General features: G+C 37.8%; 1 protein-coding gene across 5 annotated transcripts in view; it reads right to left on the minus strand.

The window, feature by feature from the left end:
- The window catches only part of ARPP21 (cAMP regulated phosphoprotein 21), a 156,708-nt gene extending 147,086 nt beyond the window's left edge, over positions 1-9,622 (minus strand). For 4 of the 5 annotated variants that reach the window (XM_054550349.2, XM_054550350.2, XM_063721591.1 and 1 more), the window contains exon 1: positions 8,679-9,622. The gene's annotated coding sequence lies outside the window, so the exon portion shown is untranslated. 5 annotated transcript variants of the gene reach the window in all.
- Between the last annotated feature and the right edge of the window lie 6,769 nt (positions 9,623-16,391).

The raw sequence follows: 16,391 nt of genomic DNA on the forward strand, positions 1-16,391 counted from the left end.
ATGAAAAATGGACTGGGAAATAGGCCTTTTGTTTGTGTATTTAATGTAAGTTAGTTAAATGACTTGTGCGTAAGCATGTTGACTCTAGCAATATATATGTATCCATATATGAACAAAATATATCTACACTTTCCTTGTTTTTGTTTGTTTTCCAACAAATATTTGGATAGCAAAGAAATATAAATTTATTCTCTGCCACCTTCTGAGAAATTGTATTGGATAAATAGTTGATTAGGCTATTCCCCAGAAGAATGCTGACATCCATTTTATAATAGGAAATAAAATGCAATTATCTGATGGATTTACGGCTTTGTATAGCTCACCTTCTCCTGTGTTGAATACTATCTGTGGCTCTCCATTTTTTGATAGGGGAACCAATTGTTTAAATCTCAGTTATGAGAGAAGTCTTTCCCTCCTCTGGCCATGTTCGCAGAGGCACAGTGCTGACTCATTTCAGCAAAAGTAATGCAGATACTTTAGGATCAGAGGCCAGATCAGCAGCCCTGTCCAAACAGCTCACTCAGTGCTTGGAGACAGGAAGCTGAAGCCTTCTGTGGTAGTGCCAAGGACTCCTCAGTGAGGCCAAAGCTCCATTTGCTTTGTTGCAGAATAGAAAAAAGTTTCTCTCATGTCACCTCAAATATGTTGTTAGTTCCAGCTCCCATCCACTAGTGCAGGAATTTAGGTTTTTCCTTCATGGATTCATTCCAATTGTTTCCTATTCAATGATTTGGTTCTTTATTCACCCCATTGAAATGGTAGAAATTATGCAACTAAAATGTTCTAGAGAAATAATACCCATATGTTAACGTTTTAGACAACTGAATTAGACGATTTCTTCCCTTACAAACTGGCAGAAGATTATGGCCTTATTAAGCATCATGTTCCTTATGCAGTGAACACTTCTGAGATTAGTTACTACCTTGGCTTGGCCTTCAATATTTCATAGCACAGAAAGAGTCAAGCATCACCAATTTTAACCAACAGAAACATTATGGGATAGCAATGAAGGAGAGCTGTATTCCAAATTACCAAAAGATTTTTTTTTTCTTAAATGGAGGTGGGGATCCTTAAACGTAAGAAGAGTAAATCTCTCTCTGAACTTTTTATGTGAAAGAAAAGTGGTTTCTTTTAAGTGAATAATATCCATGTGTCAAGTGCTTTGTTTCTGCTTTGATCCTGCAAGGTAGGTCTTATTCCCACCTTATAAATGAGAAAGTTGAAGCAATGAGGAATTAACTAAGTTGCCAAAGTCACACAACTAGCAAGTTGTTGAGTTGGGACCAGTGTTACTATACAACTTTAACTGTAGAAACGGTGAAGCACAGAGAGGTTTAAGCTTTGGCCATAGTCACACTATTTACTCAGACCCAGAAACCAAACACCAGTACCACGCACCAATGCAGGCAGTGAATTCCATATTTATGAAGGTAAGTCACAGAAAATGTGATTCAGATACATCCCTTTTAGCCCTTATTTCCCTGGACCTTTTATTTTAATCCTAATTTTTGCGTTTCTCTAACCTGTAGAATCTCGTGGAGGGCCATGCGCCTCCTTGGTAAAGCCTTCCTTCATCGCTTGCAGCTCATTTACCTGCTCCCTCTCAGATAAGCTACTAGCCTACCTTTGGTATACAACCTCTCTCTTACTTTCAATCTGAATTTCAATCAGAAGCTCCACTGAATTCAAAACATCTCTGTCTACAGATTTCCACATTATATCAGACAAATAACACAGACATTACAATTATTTTTGGAATAAAATAATTTCCCTATTGGAGGGATATTTGCATTCTTATCCTGGAAGATGTATAAGTTTGTTGCAATGTACACATTCTATCACATTAGCTATGTACACTCTCCCACCTCTCGATGATGAAAAAACACTAAAACACTAAGTTCTCCATAGTTCTGGCTGAAGACAATAATTATAATGATAATTAAAGATTAAGGCATTCAGTTGTTGGAGTGCTTAACAATGCTAAGGGTAAGCAGATAGCTGCAGCATGTGTATGCAACATGATTATATGCTAGATTATTTTATCATTCCAGAACGCTGTTAGTGATTACGTGAAAATTTCAGTGTTGGAGAGAAATTTGAATCTTCACACAAAAAAGTGTTGTGACCAAAGTTAAATGACACGGGAGTGAAAAAAATGATGAATCATTAATACCAGCTAGTTCTTTGCTGTGAAATTTTTGAATTTAGTACAATGCCAGTTGTTTGACAATTTCCAAAAATTCTTACAATATCAGCATATCTAAGTAAATTTAAAATAAACAAAATATAAACAAAGTCATCGAAGAATGTTAGCTTGATCATTCCTATAGGCTGGATACACGAAGTAGTCAAATATGACTGCAGAATCCTAACAATTAATTAATTTGGCAGAATTTAATAGCAATTTTAATACAGCTATGTGCCACTTTGGCTTAAACAATCATAATTTGACTAAAAACCTTAATCTTCTTTCTCTAAACAAAGAAAATAAAGTCCCATATTTTTAACCAAAAGCTTCTTTACACCCATTTAAAAATTGTTTTAAAGAAGCATTGAGTAGTTAAAGCTTGCAAATGCTGCAGAATTCTTGATTCTGTCACATACATCGAATCTACTTGCTTTCTGTCCAAAAGCTCTTTGATGATTAAATCAAATCTGATGCCAGCAACGCTGGGATTTCCACCAAAGTTGAATAGATATTAACAAGCAAAATGCTAAGAAATCATGTAAATGCAGAGTATAGATTTTTTTATCTCTCTATGTTAGAACTTTTGTGAGGACTTTAGCTTGCAGTTTTAGAAACATACAAAAACCTGAAAAATAAATTTGTTAGCTTTCCATTTTTCCATTGAATTTATGGGCAAATAAAATTTAAACAATTATGAGGAGTCATTGAATTTTGGTGAGTTGACATGCTCTTCCTTCACCCTCTATTGACCAGTGGCTCAATTTTTCTAGGTCTATGTAACAGTAGTGAGATAATCTGAAAGCAACTTGAATCACTGAACAATTAGATGATAGCTGGGCCTTCTGATTTACGTGTCAAAGGATATTTTATCACAATTCATAGGACCATAAAAATTTTAGAAATTGATGTTCAATTTTGTTCTTTAAAGATGTTGAAATTTTTTACCTCACTTGTTGTTTCTCAATTTCAACTAGACCAAAATATATCAACATGGATAAACTATTTTTTCTTTTAGTGTATGATCCAATAGACTAGAATGTTCTGAATGAGTATTGTATCTTAGCAATTAAAAGGAAATCTGCTAAGTATATGAAAACCACTTCTCTGGTTTCTGTTTCCCTAGAGAGAATTCTTGTTCTTATCTCAAGTATTTAGTGTATAATAAAGAAGCAACCAAGGATAACACAAATGTAAAAGAATGCTTATCCATTATTAAGAGTTCCAGCACTGAATTTGGCCATGGAACTAGCTAGTTCTTTTAAATGTCCCTACCACAAGGAATTATTTCCTAACTTGTGTGGGTATCAGTGAGAGATGACTAGGCTTATCTAGGTAGATATGCTTTGTGAATTTGTTTTCAATGAAAAAGCTGCAGAAAAAAAGATCATATATTACACTTTACAATTCTTCATAGAAACATTACCCATAATATACCAGAAAGCTCTAGAAAATTCACTGGAATATTTGAAATGAAAAGTGACGTAATTGTTTTCTTGTTAAAAATTTTGAATCCTTCCCTTAAACTAAAAACAAATTTTATTTGCAATTATCTTAAAACCAATGTTTACAGAAGGGATTTTGTTAACAAAATCTTAATATTTTGTGTGCTATTCATAATGGATTTCTAATTTAAGAATTGTATCATCTTGAAGTAGTGTGAAATGTGAGAATGTAGTCAAAGGCCTGTTTTTAAAGGGGATAATTATTAGTGGACACTTGCCCTCTTTATCTGGATAAAAAGAAATGATTTTCTTTTGCTAGATAACAGGAACAATTATAATGTATATTACTTTTAAAATGTGTGAATTTATGACTGATAAATAATTATGAATATATTCCTTGAATGAGACAATTTTGGACTAATGCTTCTAATGCTTCAACATTTTAATGTCGCAATTACAATTGTATCCTAATATATATCACTTTATTACAAAACGTATACAAAAATCTTCTAAACCTGTCGCATTGAAAGGTATATCAAATGGGGGTTGTACAACTGCCAAAAGACATTTCTTTGGTCAAAGTGTGTAAAGATATTTAAAAATATTGATCTACTGTGACCATGGACAGTGATTAACATTCTCTCCACCTGGCAATTCCAGGATCTATACTGGTGACTAAAAAACAGGAGCATAATATGATGCTAAGGATTCAGTCTGAAAGTAGAGAGCAATTCGATGCATTCAAACAAACCCCTTTGTTTTGCAATATCCCCTCCATTGTCTTGATGTAGTTATTTCAATTCACTTTTTTGGTTTGCTGCATAGCTATTTCTCAAAGCACAGATATGTCTCAGTAAGTTTAGAGAAAGGTGCATTCAAAATGTTATATGAGCATTTCATGCCTAAAGAAAATATCTTCAGACCACAGAAGATTATGAGACTATAAGATAACAATGTTACCAGACACTTAAAAACTGCTGAATGAACCAGATATTCTTTCTCCTGCACTTTATTCTTTATGAAACATATTATGTATATAATTTAAATACTTCATATCTCAGCTTATATCTAATCCTCATAGATCATTGGTTATGATATAAACACAAGTAATATGTACTTCAATATCTAGGGCCAAAATCAATCCAAGATGAGCAAAATTAATTAAATTATAAGACTAAGGCACTACAAATAATCAATTTATTAGAACTTGGCATAAAACCACCTAAAGGAAACTAACACTCAGAAGCAAAGACACCCTAAGCAAACAAATCTAGTTACAGATACATCTTGTTAATATTTTCTTTTTCCTTCAACAGTCCTTCAGCATTTGCTTACATCGCTGCTTGAAATTCATTTATCATATTTAACATAAAATGCTAGAATAAGAAATAAAAGAAGGCAAAGTCCACAGAAATGTAGAGCTTCTAGAATCATAAAGATCCTTTGTCTAAAGAAAGGAAATATATGTTTTATAAATGCATCATCGCTGACTTAACATATATTCAGAACTTTCCAGGTGATATAATATATTTTTAAGGAAGTCAATTCTTTTTGTGATTAGAGATTCACAAATTTCTAAATAGGCTACTACCATGTGATACCAGTTAGAATGATGCCAGTACTTACCATATGAAGAAATGGCTTTCATTGTCGACATCACCTTTAAGCCCCACATTCTCTCCTAACCTTGTCAGAAAGCAGATCTGAATTAAACTGACTTTTATACAAATGATTAATTGGCAATTTTCAGCCTTATGGACTTCAAACTGTCTCCTCATACTAATGAGAATTCTCAATCATATTCACTTCTGGCTACCTTGTATATTGTGTCTTCAGTGGCTGACTCATTCTACACTCTACTTATGTAGCTTATCATTATCTTGTCCACAGACAAAATAGACATTGAATTCCGATGAGGATGCCCACTGATTTGAGAAGCTTGAGAAAGGTATCAGCATTGTAGTCCAAAAGGCATGACCACTAAGGGAAATATTTTAGCCAGTGTGAATTGTTTTCCTCCTCTATAACTAAGTCAAAAAGACAAACAAACAAAAAATCACAGTAACTCATTGTGATGTATTTTCCTTAGTAGTTTATTTTTGGGGATTATTTTTCATAAGAATTGGCAAAAATCCAGATCAACTTTGCACATTGTTCTAACAGCTTCACTTAAAAACTATATGACTAACATCCCCATTTAATAGAAACTGCTTACTTTCTCTTATGTTTATTAACCTTGAAACTACTTAAGCATTTTGTCTAATTAGCTTTACTCTGAACAAAAGAATAACCTGATTATAGTATGTTGTTAATACGAAAATCAACACAAGACCTTTCTGATTGAACATTCTCACTTTCTACCTCAAGACTGGTGTTCTGCATATATGCAAATGTTGCAGACAGATGGCTTCTTGCATTGTACACACTATAATGTTAAGATATTTTGCCCTTTATTGTAACATTGCAAAAGTTACCAGTGCTGCCTCTGCTATTTATATTTTTAAAATATTTAGCCTTCAGTAAGATAATCTGTAGTGCTTATCTTAATTCTAAGGAGAGAAAACACCCCAAATATTCTATCAAGTCCAATCGAAACTTCCTGCTTCTCTTAGTTGTCACAATTCTGGACCTAGACTCCAAGTTCATAAAAGAAAATGAAGGAATTCACAAGGCAGAGCTTCAGGTTATTGTAGTATCTTAGAAGCATGTTAGTTATTTTATTCGAAGAATGTTTTACAAGCTCCAAACCTTTCACCAGAACAATATTTTAGGAATTTGAAATTATTTCTGTACTTCTCACCACCCAAGAATATGACAGCTTGTATTAAAAATAGTCTGCATACAGGAACTCCCTGGCTAGTATGTCCCTCAAGTTTTAAAAACTCAAATTATTGAGTCTTCTTTCTAAGAACTAGTGAAGAGGTTTACGAAAACACCTATTGAACTATTCATGTATAATTCTCTAACAAAAATCCATATTTCCATTCATACAATATATTAGGACTTAATTAAAATTACCATATCCAATGGTCAGCCTTTACCTTTCCAAATATCCGTGTCCAGTATCCATAACCATGCACTGCTCTGTCTTCCCTCATGCTTCTTTTATTGCTGAGTGAGGCGCTCGCTCCTTCATTAAATAGCATTAAAAATAGACTGCACAGAACTCCCCAGTGGAGCATGCTCTAACACGGCTAATACCACAGTTCTCAAGGTAACCATACTCAACTGGGATCTAAGAGGGAAAGTCACTGGGAGATCAGCAATTTGCAAATCTAATAGCACATACAATTCTGTCTTGGTCTGAGCTAAATACTGCAAAGGACAAATCAGCATGTAGTGAAATTAAGTCACTGAGGAGGTGAAAGTCAGTTTCTTTAGCTGTATAAGTTTCTTTAAATATACTTTCTCTAAACAAAGTTTAATAGGCACTTTTTCTAAAGTAACTTAGTTATTTTAATTATTGAATGGCATACATCATGCCTGGAGAGGATAAATTTAAAACATGAATGCATAGCAATCCACATATCTTAAACATTTCATTTAAACAAAATCAAAATACTATTGATAAGCAAATGTAGTAATCAATTATGTTTCCATATCTTTTGTAATGAGGAAGCATATTCCTCAAAGCATATACCCAAACTCACTCTCCAGAAAATTTACAAATATTCTGTCAAAGTGATGAAAAGCAGGAGAATGTTATAACAAAGGAAATACAGGATCAAACACAAATACATACCTTGAAAACCCACATACACTTGAAAAGAGTGTATTCATAAGCTCTCACATGCAATTCACATTAGAAATGCAGCAGAAGTAATTACTGCCAGGATAGTAGATTACTCGGCTATTTGAACAAAACATAGATAGAGCTCTTGGCTTCCAAATGACTGTCTTTCATGAAAATGACATTAACTAAAATCTTATTAAGATATTTAAGCCTTGTGGTAATACATACACAAAGGATCAAAGGAGTAGGTGTATTTATCTTAAAGTGTGTCAAAGGTTTTCTGATTTTTAACAAATGAAAAATGATTTCCTGTCATCTCCACTTCTCTGTTTACTTAAAACAATCATAGCAGTTTTTATCTCCAAAGTAGATGAGGAGGGGTTAGGAATCATTTGAATTTATTCTGCATTTGAACGAAAGCTTATACAGATTCATTTCAACTTTGGGGAATGTCCTTCTTGTTTTGAGAGGCTGAGTGTCATACTGGTACAAAATCAAACATTAAAAAACTTAAAGAAATCAAAAATTAAAATGAATATCTGTACTCTAAACACATTCTTATGAAAATGACTTCTATCAGCCTTTTATATTTCTTAGCTGCCCACCCCTATAACTTTCAATTCTCTTTGTTTTCTCTTTTAGGCTTGGATTCTGTCCTTATCCTACATCTTCAGGAGGTGATCAGGTAGCAAACCTAAATAGCTGTCAGCAACCACATCCACCCCAGCTATATTTCTATGCGTAAACATTGAGTGAGTTAATTCCTATTCCTAAGAAACTTTCTAGACACTTGCCTAATTCAACTCAATTCTACCACCATATCTACAACCTGAGACAGAAAAGAGTAAATTGGCAATTGCAATGAAGCACAGATTTCATGCATGTAAAAATAAAACTGAACATCTTTTCTATTCTTCCCCCTGAGCCCTTTGGGACCTACGACCCCAATCCTTCCAGGACAACAAACAGAGTATAACTTTCTACCTCTTCAATAGGTCTCTTTCAAAAAGAGCATTGCAAACTTTCTACCATAAAGCCTATACAAATCACTGTAGACTTCTCTGGTGAAAATCATTGCCAACTTCCAGCTTTCCATTTCTGTCTTTTTTGGGGGAAGGAGCGTCCATCCCTCCTTGACGAAACATAAAAAACACAATACATGTATAACAACATCAGCTTTCTACAAACACGAAGAAGAAATACAGACAAGAAATAATTCAAAAGAAACAGACAGATATACGGCAGAAAGAAAGAAGGAATTCTAAAAATCCACAAAAGGCGTGCAATGTTCACGTCGGAAGACCTTGATTATTACCTTGATCGAACAGTGGATATCCCCCCTGCGTCTTGGTGCCTTGATTGGTTTGATTTAGTTTTGGATTTTATTAATATTATTGTTTCTCAATGATTGATTTGGCTGGATTTGTTTGTTTTGGCTTTTGGCTTGGCTTGTTGTTGTTGTTGTTGTTGGGTTTGTTTGTTTGTTTTGTTTTCGGTCGATTTATTTAACTGCTAGTAAAAGGAGCTTTCTGCAGTGTCGGCTGGGATCCCACACAGCTGTGGCAGCCAGGGCTGCGGCGGAGGCTCGGTCGCGGCTTGCGTCCCCGCTGCCCCTGCTGCTGCTGGTCTCTGCTCCGGACGCGCTCAGAACGTGCCACCGCCGCCTTCTCTGCCCGGCTGGCCGCCGGGAGTGAACGCGCCCCCGCCTCCTGTCTGCTCTTCTGTCCGTCTGCACGTCTGTCAGTCCGACCGTCTGTCGGTCCGACTAGCAGCTCGGCGCGGGATTCTCGCTTTCCTGCGCTCTGCTCTCAAAGCTGCCACTCTCGCAGGCTGCCAGTCTGTGCGCTGGTCTGTCCGTCCGTCCGAATCCCTCCGTCCCACCAGCAATGCAGCGTCCCTCTTCCGGTCTTCTGTGCCCACAGTCCTCTCCCACTCTGTGCCCCTGGACGCTTCGCTCGGTAAGAGGAGGGCGTGTGGAGGGAGGGAGCACGCGAGTGTTTCTGTCTATCTTTCTGTGTGCCTCTCCCTGCCTACTTAATGCTCTCGCTCTCTTTGCGTTCTGGTCTCCCTCTCTCAGGCTGTCTGACTGCTCCCACCTGTCCGTAGCTCTGCCAGTCCCACCCCTAGCCGGCCAGCCTCGGTCGATCCCTCGGTCCTGTTCCTCCCGCTTGGCCGCCTCCGTCGTCTGCCCCTCCGCCGGTCCGTGCCCTCCCACGCGGCTGGCACTGCCGCCGGAGGCGGCGCCCGGCTCCTCCCCGCAGCCCCGGATGCGTCCGGTCCCCGCCCGGGCTGAGGGCAAGGCGCGTGTTGCACGTGGCTCCGCAGCTGCTCTGGCCGGAGACCCCGGGCCCCAGACCTGCCACACCCGGGAGGTGGCCGCAGCCGGACGCCTGCCAGTGTCGCCGCCTCTGTGCCACTGGGAGCATCCAGAACTGGCCCATCCAGAGTGATGGCACCTGCTGGGTGCGCCGGGCGCCCGCGGTACCACTCATTCCCTGGGCCGTTCTCCGCCAGCCCTAAGGCTGGAGACAAAGCGCATGAGCCACGCGCAGCAGCGTGAGCATCATTAATCAGAAAGAAAACTGGCACGTTGCCCCCTTGCCCCGCCACACCGCCTCCCTGCTCCCAGCCAGCAGGCATGTATTCTCTCTTGTCCCCCGTGCCCAGGCCCTCCAGCGTACCCGTCTGGGGGGGCGCCCCTGGACTCCTGGGGACTCTTGACGAAGCCTTGCTCCACTCCCTCCACCGCTCACTCTCCAGGCCAACTCTGCAGAGACAATCCCACAATAATAACACCTCGCCCCACCCGAATGAATCTGTAGCCTCAGAGCTCTTGGAGATTCTTTGCTTTGAGCAAGACTGAAAGTCCGAGCGTGCAGCACCAAGTGTACTCCCTGTGGGTGACCGCCCAGACCGCTGCCCACCTGATCGCTGATTTGGAATCACAGAGGTGCCACAGAAACCTGGACAGGGTAGGACCTGGGGAAGGAACAGAGCTGACACCTGAAGAAATAAAAGCCTTGATTTTACCTCTTGTTCTAGAGATGCACTATTTTTATTGCCTGTAATTCATTTTTTTTTTCATTGTCTCGGAGCACTCACTAACACACTACAAGGAAGGAAAAAAAAAAAAAAAAAAAAAAGGAAAAGGCGTAGTGAAGGAGAGTGAATAAATTTCCGGAATTCCACCTACTCCTTCTGAGTGAATGTAGAGCCTACTTTTCCAACATTATAGGTCACCAGCCAAGATATACCACTCTAGCTTTCTGCTCCCAGCTGAGAGCAAGGCATTTGATTCTGGGCTTCTTTGCAAGGTTGTTATTAATGTGCAGCAAAATTATAGTTGTACACTCACACATGGAATTGCCAAAGCTCATTTTGACTATATCCAGCAATTCAGCTTCTGAAATGTAGACACTGAATAACTATGTATCTGGTGAAATGAACGCCCCATCCCACAATAAACCGAAGAGGAGAAAATCAACTTTTACCAGTTGTAATTAGTAACCCCATGAATAGACAACAAACAAATAACTAGCATAAAACATGTTATGAAATTTTCCACATCCTTTTAGTTTCTCTTATTGACACCCAACCATAATGACAGAGATTACAAACAGATTTATTAACATAAATGCCTTTGCATTATTATAGAAATGTGATTTCTACAGCTGTGGCCGTGTTCATATATGCTAAGATATTGATTATACATCTCAAATAAATGATATGTGTACTTCTAGAAACTACTATAAAAATGGAATGAGGTTGTACCGACCCTTGATGAGTAGGTAATTATTTTCCAACTATTTGAAATTGTCTCCCTTGGTGTTCAGCTCTCACCAGAATGAGAATGAATCTGCTGTATGAGGTTTCAGGCAAACCAAACCCAAATAATTCAAAACTGTTACTTTGATCTACATCCTGATCATTTTCACGTAGTCATCTCCAGAAGTGCTTTTTTACAAGTATTTTCTCCTTCCTTCCAAACACATAAAATTTAAAGGAAAATTATGAAAGCATTTCTAATTTACTACCCTTCCCTTCATCTCAAGTCATTCTGAAAAACCTATTTTTCTTTGAGGGAAATTGAGACTGCATAGGAAGAAAGTTAGCGTATTTGATTTCTCTTCTGGACAGAACTACATCTCGGCATCTGCTGAATGGTTGGACAGGTAATCTATTAACAGGAAACCTTAGCAGATTGATCATAACACAAAGTCTCTACAAAAAAAAAAATCAGAATTCACTGATAGTTCATTTTTTTTTAAATGGAACCCAGTCATATAAACTGGATTAGAAATTATATCTAGGGAGAACTCAGTATTCTTAGTACAAACTCCAGTGACTATGTGAAAGAACAAAACAGTGATTTCATAGCTTAACTGTGTATTGACAAACTTGATGACAATATTTATTGTATTATCTCATGGATTTTAAGCTTTATTTTTCAAAGAAAGCATCCCAAAGAAGAATAACTTTAATTTGCTTCAACTAAATTTTCTATCTTTTCTTATAATATTTTGTCAATATAGTGGGAACTGTAGAAGGCTCAAGTTTATTTGAGGCTATGTAGATAATTAGCATTCAGCTACTCAACTTTAAAATTTTTGTCCCAATGTGGGACTAAAATATACCCTTGGGAGTATTAGGCATGCAGTGAGCAATAAGTGATTCTTCTAGGTGTTCAGAAAGTTTTTCTATTTTTTTAAACAATTTAAAACAGTTATCATGCTTTAAGGCCCTTAGACTGTCATATATTAACTATTACTAAACTAACTAAAACTTTGTCCTCCGTATTAGACCTCTAGGTGACAGATTGACTATGTCAATTGCAGATGTGTTTATGCACCAAGAGCACCCTTCGTTGAGGAATGGGAGGTGGTACTTGGGAAAGAGGGAGTGGTGCTGTTACTCTTTTGGTTTGAGGGCTTTTGAATTTATTTCGTACTATGTTTGAAATCAAGGAGCATGCATGTAACCAGGTAACCCCAGCTTGGGGAAATGAGCTCACCTATACACTGGCAAACATCTAAGATTGTTGACAAGCTCCTTTACACATATATTCCCCTAAGACACTAAATTAGTGCCCTTTAATGAAGCTACCAAATTGGATTTTCAAAATAAGGCAAATTGCTAAAATAGCCCAGCTACCTTTATAAGCACCTTTTAGCTGGAGCGAGAAGTAGAGTTTCCATGCTGTTGAACTTCCATCACTCGTCAACAATTAGGCTGTGAGGAGCTCCCCTTTAGGGCACACTCCCACACCACAATAAAGGCCCACAAATCCCCTAGAGAGACTTCTTATTTGCCCTGTTTCCAACAAAACAGTCTAGGGTCCATTAAATACCATTCTTGGGTGTAAAGCTTTACAAATATGCATGGTACCAAAAAGCAGGAGAAAAAGAAAAGAAAAAGCCCCAAAGATTAGCATTTCAACCAGAAAGTTTTGAGCCCCATTCTTATTTTGTGTGAAGCCAAAATAACTCTAAAACACATTTCAGAACATCAACAAAGAATGTTACATCACGTATGCATCTGAGCATGAAGAAATGTCACGATCAAAAACAAAGAGGATTTGGGAGACTAGAAACCAAATGTTCTGATGGCACAGATCCCTTGATGACAGCCATGTCTCTTTTGTAGTAGGCTGTGTATAGGATGAGAAAATTATCTCCACGAACACTTGGAGTTCTCACAGGCAGGCCACAAATGAACGCTGGCCTGCACATGCACAAAGATGCTTTGCTGAAAATGCAAACCAAGAAATTTCCTCAAAAAATGAATGTGTGTGGTACTTTCATGGAGATGCATGAATCAGAGGAAGGACAATAAGAATAAATAGGAGAAACAGCTAAAGAGAGGGTTAGGAAACCTGTCACTAAAAGATCTGAGCATCAGGAGACAAGAAAGGTTGCTGACTAAATTTCATATTTCTTTTCAGCATCTCTTAGGATAGATATATCATTTTTTCAGACACATCCTTAATATTCAGGGGTTTTCTCCTCCTGGCCCACAGAGCACTATGTTTCTTCCTCTGCTCTCCCTGCCCAGAGGGATCCGTGGCTTTGGTGTGGCTGAGGCAGGCCAGGCAGCCAGCAGAGCACAGATACAGGGACTTTTTCTGATGCAGAACAGGGCTGGAGGCAGGATGCCCAGCAACAGGCCTTCTCTACCCAGCCTATGTTATCACCCCCTCCAGGACCTGCTTCAACACAAAGCGTTTGCAGTCTCCTATGGAACCCACAAAAGGTGTTTTTAATTTTTCAAAACCTAGCCTAGAATTGAAAGCAGGAGCATTAGAAGCATATGTGGGGAAAACAGGTAAATGTTATCCCTCTGAAACACAAGAAGTGATGACACAAAGCATAACCTAACATTTGCCAAACCACTGTCTATGATCCTCCTTCACTTACATTGCTGTTCCAGAGATCACACTTTCTTCCACGATGGACACAGTTCTCTTTTTCACACAAAGAAAGACAAAGGTTACCAAGCTATTCAGAACTTGGAATAATATATTTGGCTTCTCGACCCTGAGATGATATTAAAAGGTCTATCAATTAGCCACTAGAATAAAACAGCTTCAATCCACCTCTAATGAGGTACAGGACGTTTACATTTTTAAACTGTTCTTCCTACCTTAAAATGGTGTGTGTGTGTGTGTGTGGTGTAGTTAAGAGGTAAAACATATTCATAGTGTTAATATTCCAAAAGAGAACTTAGGTCTTTCCTGGAAACCCAATTGTAGTTCAACACCCAGCAACTGAAGAAAAACAATATACAGATATAGAATTCTGCATAAATGCACAACTTGCTTTCCAAAGCTACTCTTTAAGTTTTTTGTCTTTTCAAAATAAATGTACATTTGCAAAATGTATAGAGATTTGTAAAAAAAAACCAGAGTGGACAAAATAAAAAAGGAACAAAATTAAAGTCTCCCAGTATACCACCACCCAAACTGCCATCATTTTTGTGCTTAGCTAATCTCTCTGCATATATAACCATAAAAATATAGCTATAGTTTTCATATATGGATTACAGAATGCATATCACTTTATAATCTGCTTTCCTATTTTATAATCTGCTCTCTACTTTAGAATAATTGATAGGGTTTTTCCCATGACATTGACTATATAAATGCATTTATAACAGCATAGTTGTCTATTAAATACAGAACATGTGTATGTTATACATAAATCAAGGCTATTGATGGGCATGGTTTCCAAGTTGGCAAATTTTTTTCTTTAGGGCAAATCTTTAAAATTTGAATTCCTCATTCTCAGAGTATCTATATTTTACATTTTGGCACCACAGCAGATTTGAAGATGCTATATCAGTTTCAGAATCGCTTTTGTTTTGATTACTAATCTTTATCAAAGAGTTGACTGACCTTTGACTTCTTGGTATAAATTGTATGGATTTAAAAATAAATGTATCAGTAAAAATGTTTAAAAAATTTTTTCTATGTATATTTTGAATGAATTGTACTAAATTCAGGCAAAAACTTTTCTTATGAAAAGAGAATTCTTAAAATTCTATGAGTTTACTAATTATCTTTTCGCTTCAGACTTTTCCTTGAAACAGGCTCTAGTTTCTGTAAAAAGGGTAAATATTGGGGGAAGCTGAGGGAACATTTTCAGGCCAAGAATTTAGAATTTGATGAACTAAGGACCAGCCTTTTTCCCTTCTATAAATAAAGCAGATCCTTAGGAACCATGGGCAAACCTCCAAACCATGGTTTTCATCCTCTTTCTTTGCTTATCATTTTAAACATTTTAACCACAGAGTCAAAAGCACTCATTTGATTTACATTGTCATATGTTTATTCTCCAAATCCTAGGATAAGGATACAGATATTCAGGAATACATTAAAAAACTGGAAACCTCAATGGGAGAGAAAGAATTTGATATGGATCATCAGCTGAACAATACAGAGTTACTTTCACTTTACTACATGTAATTGTAATATAGGGCCCATCAGTATCTACCTGTTCTTACCTGCCTGCACATACAGCTCAATACAGTCCCCAGCCATCCTAGAGTCAGGCAGGGGCATGTGACAAGTTGTCGCCAGTGAAATGTGAATGGAACTGATACATAATACTTTTGGACTAAGGCAATGAAAAGCCTCTGTGGAGTCCTTTTGGTTCTCCTTGACCCTCACACAGTGACAGAAAAGGTCAAATGAAAAAATGATGAATTCATGTCCTTTGTAGGGACATGGATGAAATTGGAAATCATCATTCTCAGTAAACTGTCTCAAGGACAAAAAACCAAACACTGCATGTTCTCACTCATAGATGGGAATTGAATAATGAGAACACATGGACACAGGAAGGGGAACATCACACTCTGGGGACTGTTGTGGGGTGGGGGGAGGGGAGAGGGATAGCATTAGGAGATATACCTAATGCTAAACGGTGAGTTAATGGGTGCAACACACCAGCATGGCACATGTATACATATGTAACTAACCTGCACATTGTGCACATGTATCCTAAAACATATTCTCACTCATAGGTGGGAATTGAACAATGAGAACACATGGACACAGGAAGGGGAACATCACACTTCGGGGACTGTTGTGGGGTGGGGGGAGGGGGGAGGGATAGCATTGGGAGATATACCTAATGCTAGATGACGAGTTGGTGGGTGCAGCGCACCAGCATGGCACATGTATACATATGTAACTTACCTGCACGTTGCGCACATGTACCATAGAGCCTAAAGTATAATAATAATAATAATAATAATAATAGTAATAATAAAGAAAAAAAAAGAAAATAGCATTATTCCACAGAATAATGTTACCTGAAAAAAAAAAAAAAAAGAAAAGGTCAAATGACAGAAGAGGTTCAGACAGTTCAGCTGTAAGATGATAGAGACTCCATCAGCCTAAGTTGCTAAGTGACTATGTGGAGCTGACTTCAACACTGACCCAGTCAGATATGTAATTAAGCAAGAAAAAATATTGTGTTTTAAGCTACAAAGATTTGGAATTGCTTATTACTATAGCAGACCCAGACTG

The sequence above is a fragment of the Pongo abelii genome, chromosome 2 (genome assembly GCF_028885655.2).
Source record: "Pongo abelii isolate AG06213 chromosome 2, NHGRI_mPonAbe1-v2.0_pri, whole genome shotgun sequence".
In the NCBI taxonomy this organism is placed as follows: domain Eukaryota; kingdom Metazoa; phylum Chordata; class Mammalia; order Primates; family Hominidae; genus Pongo; species Pongo abelii.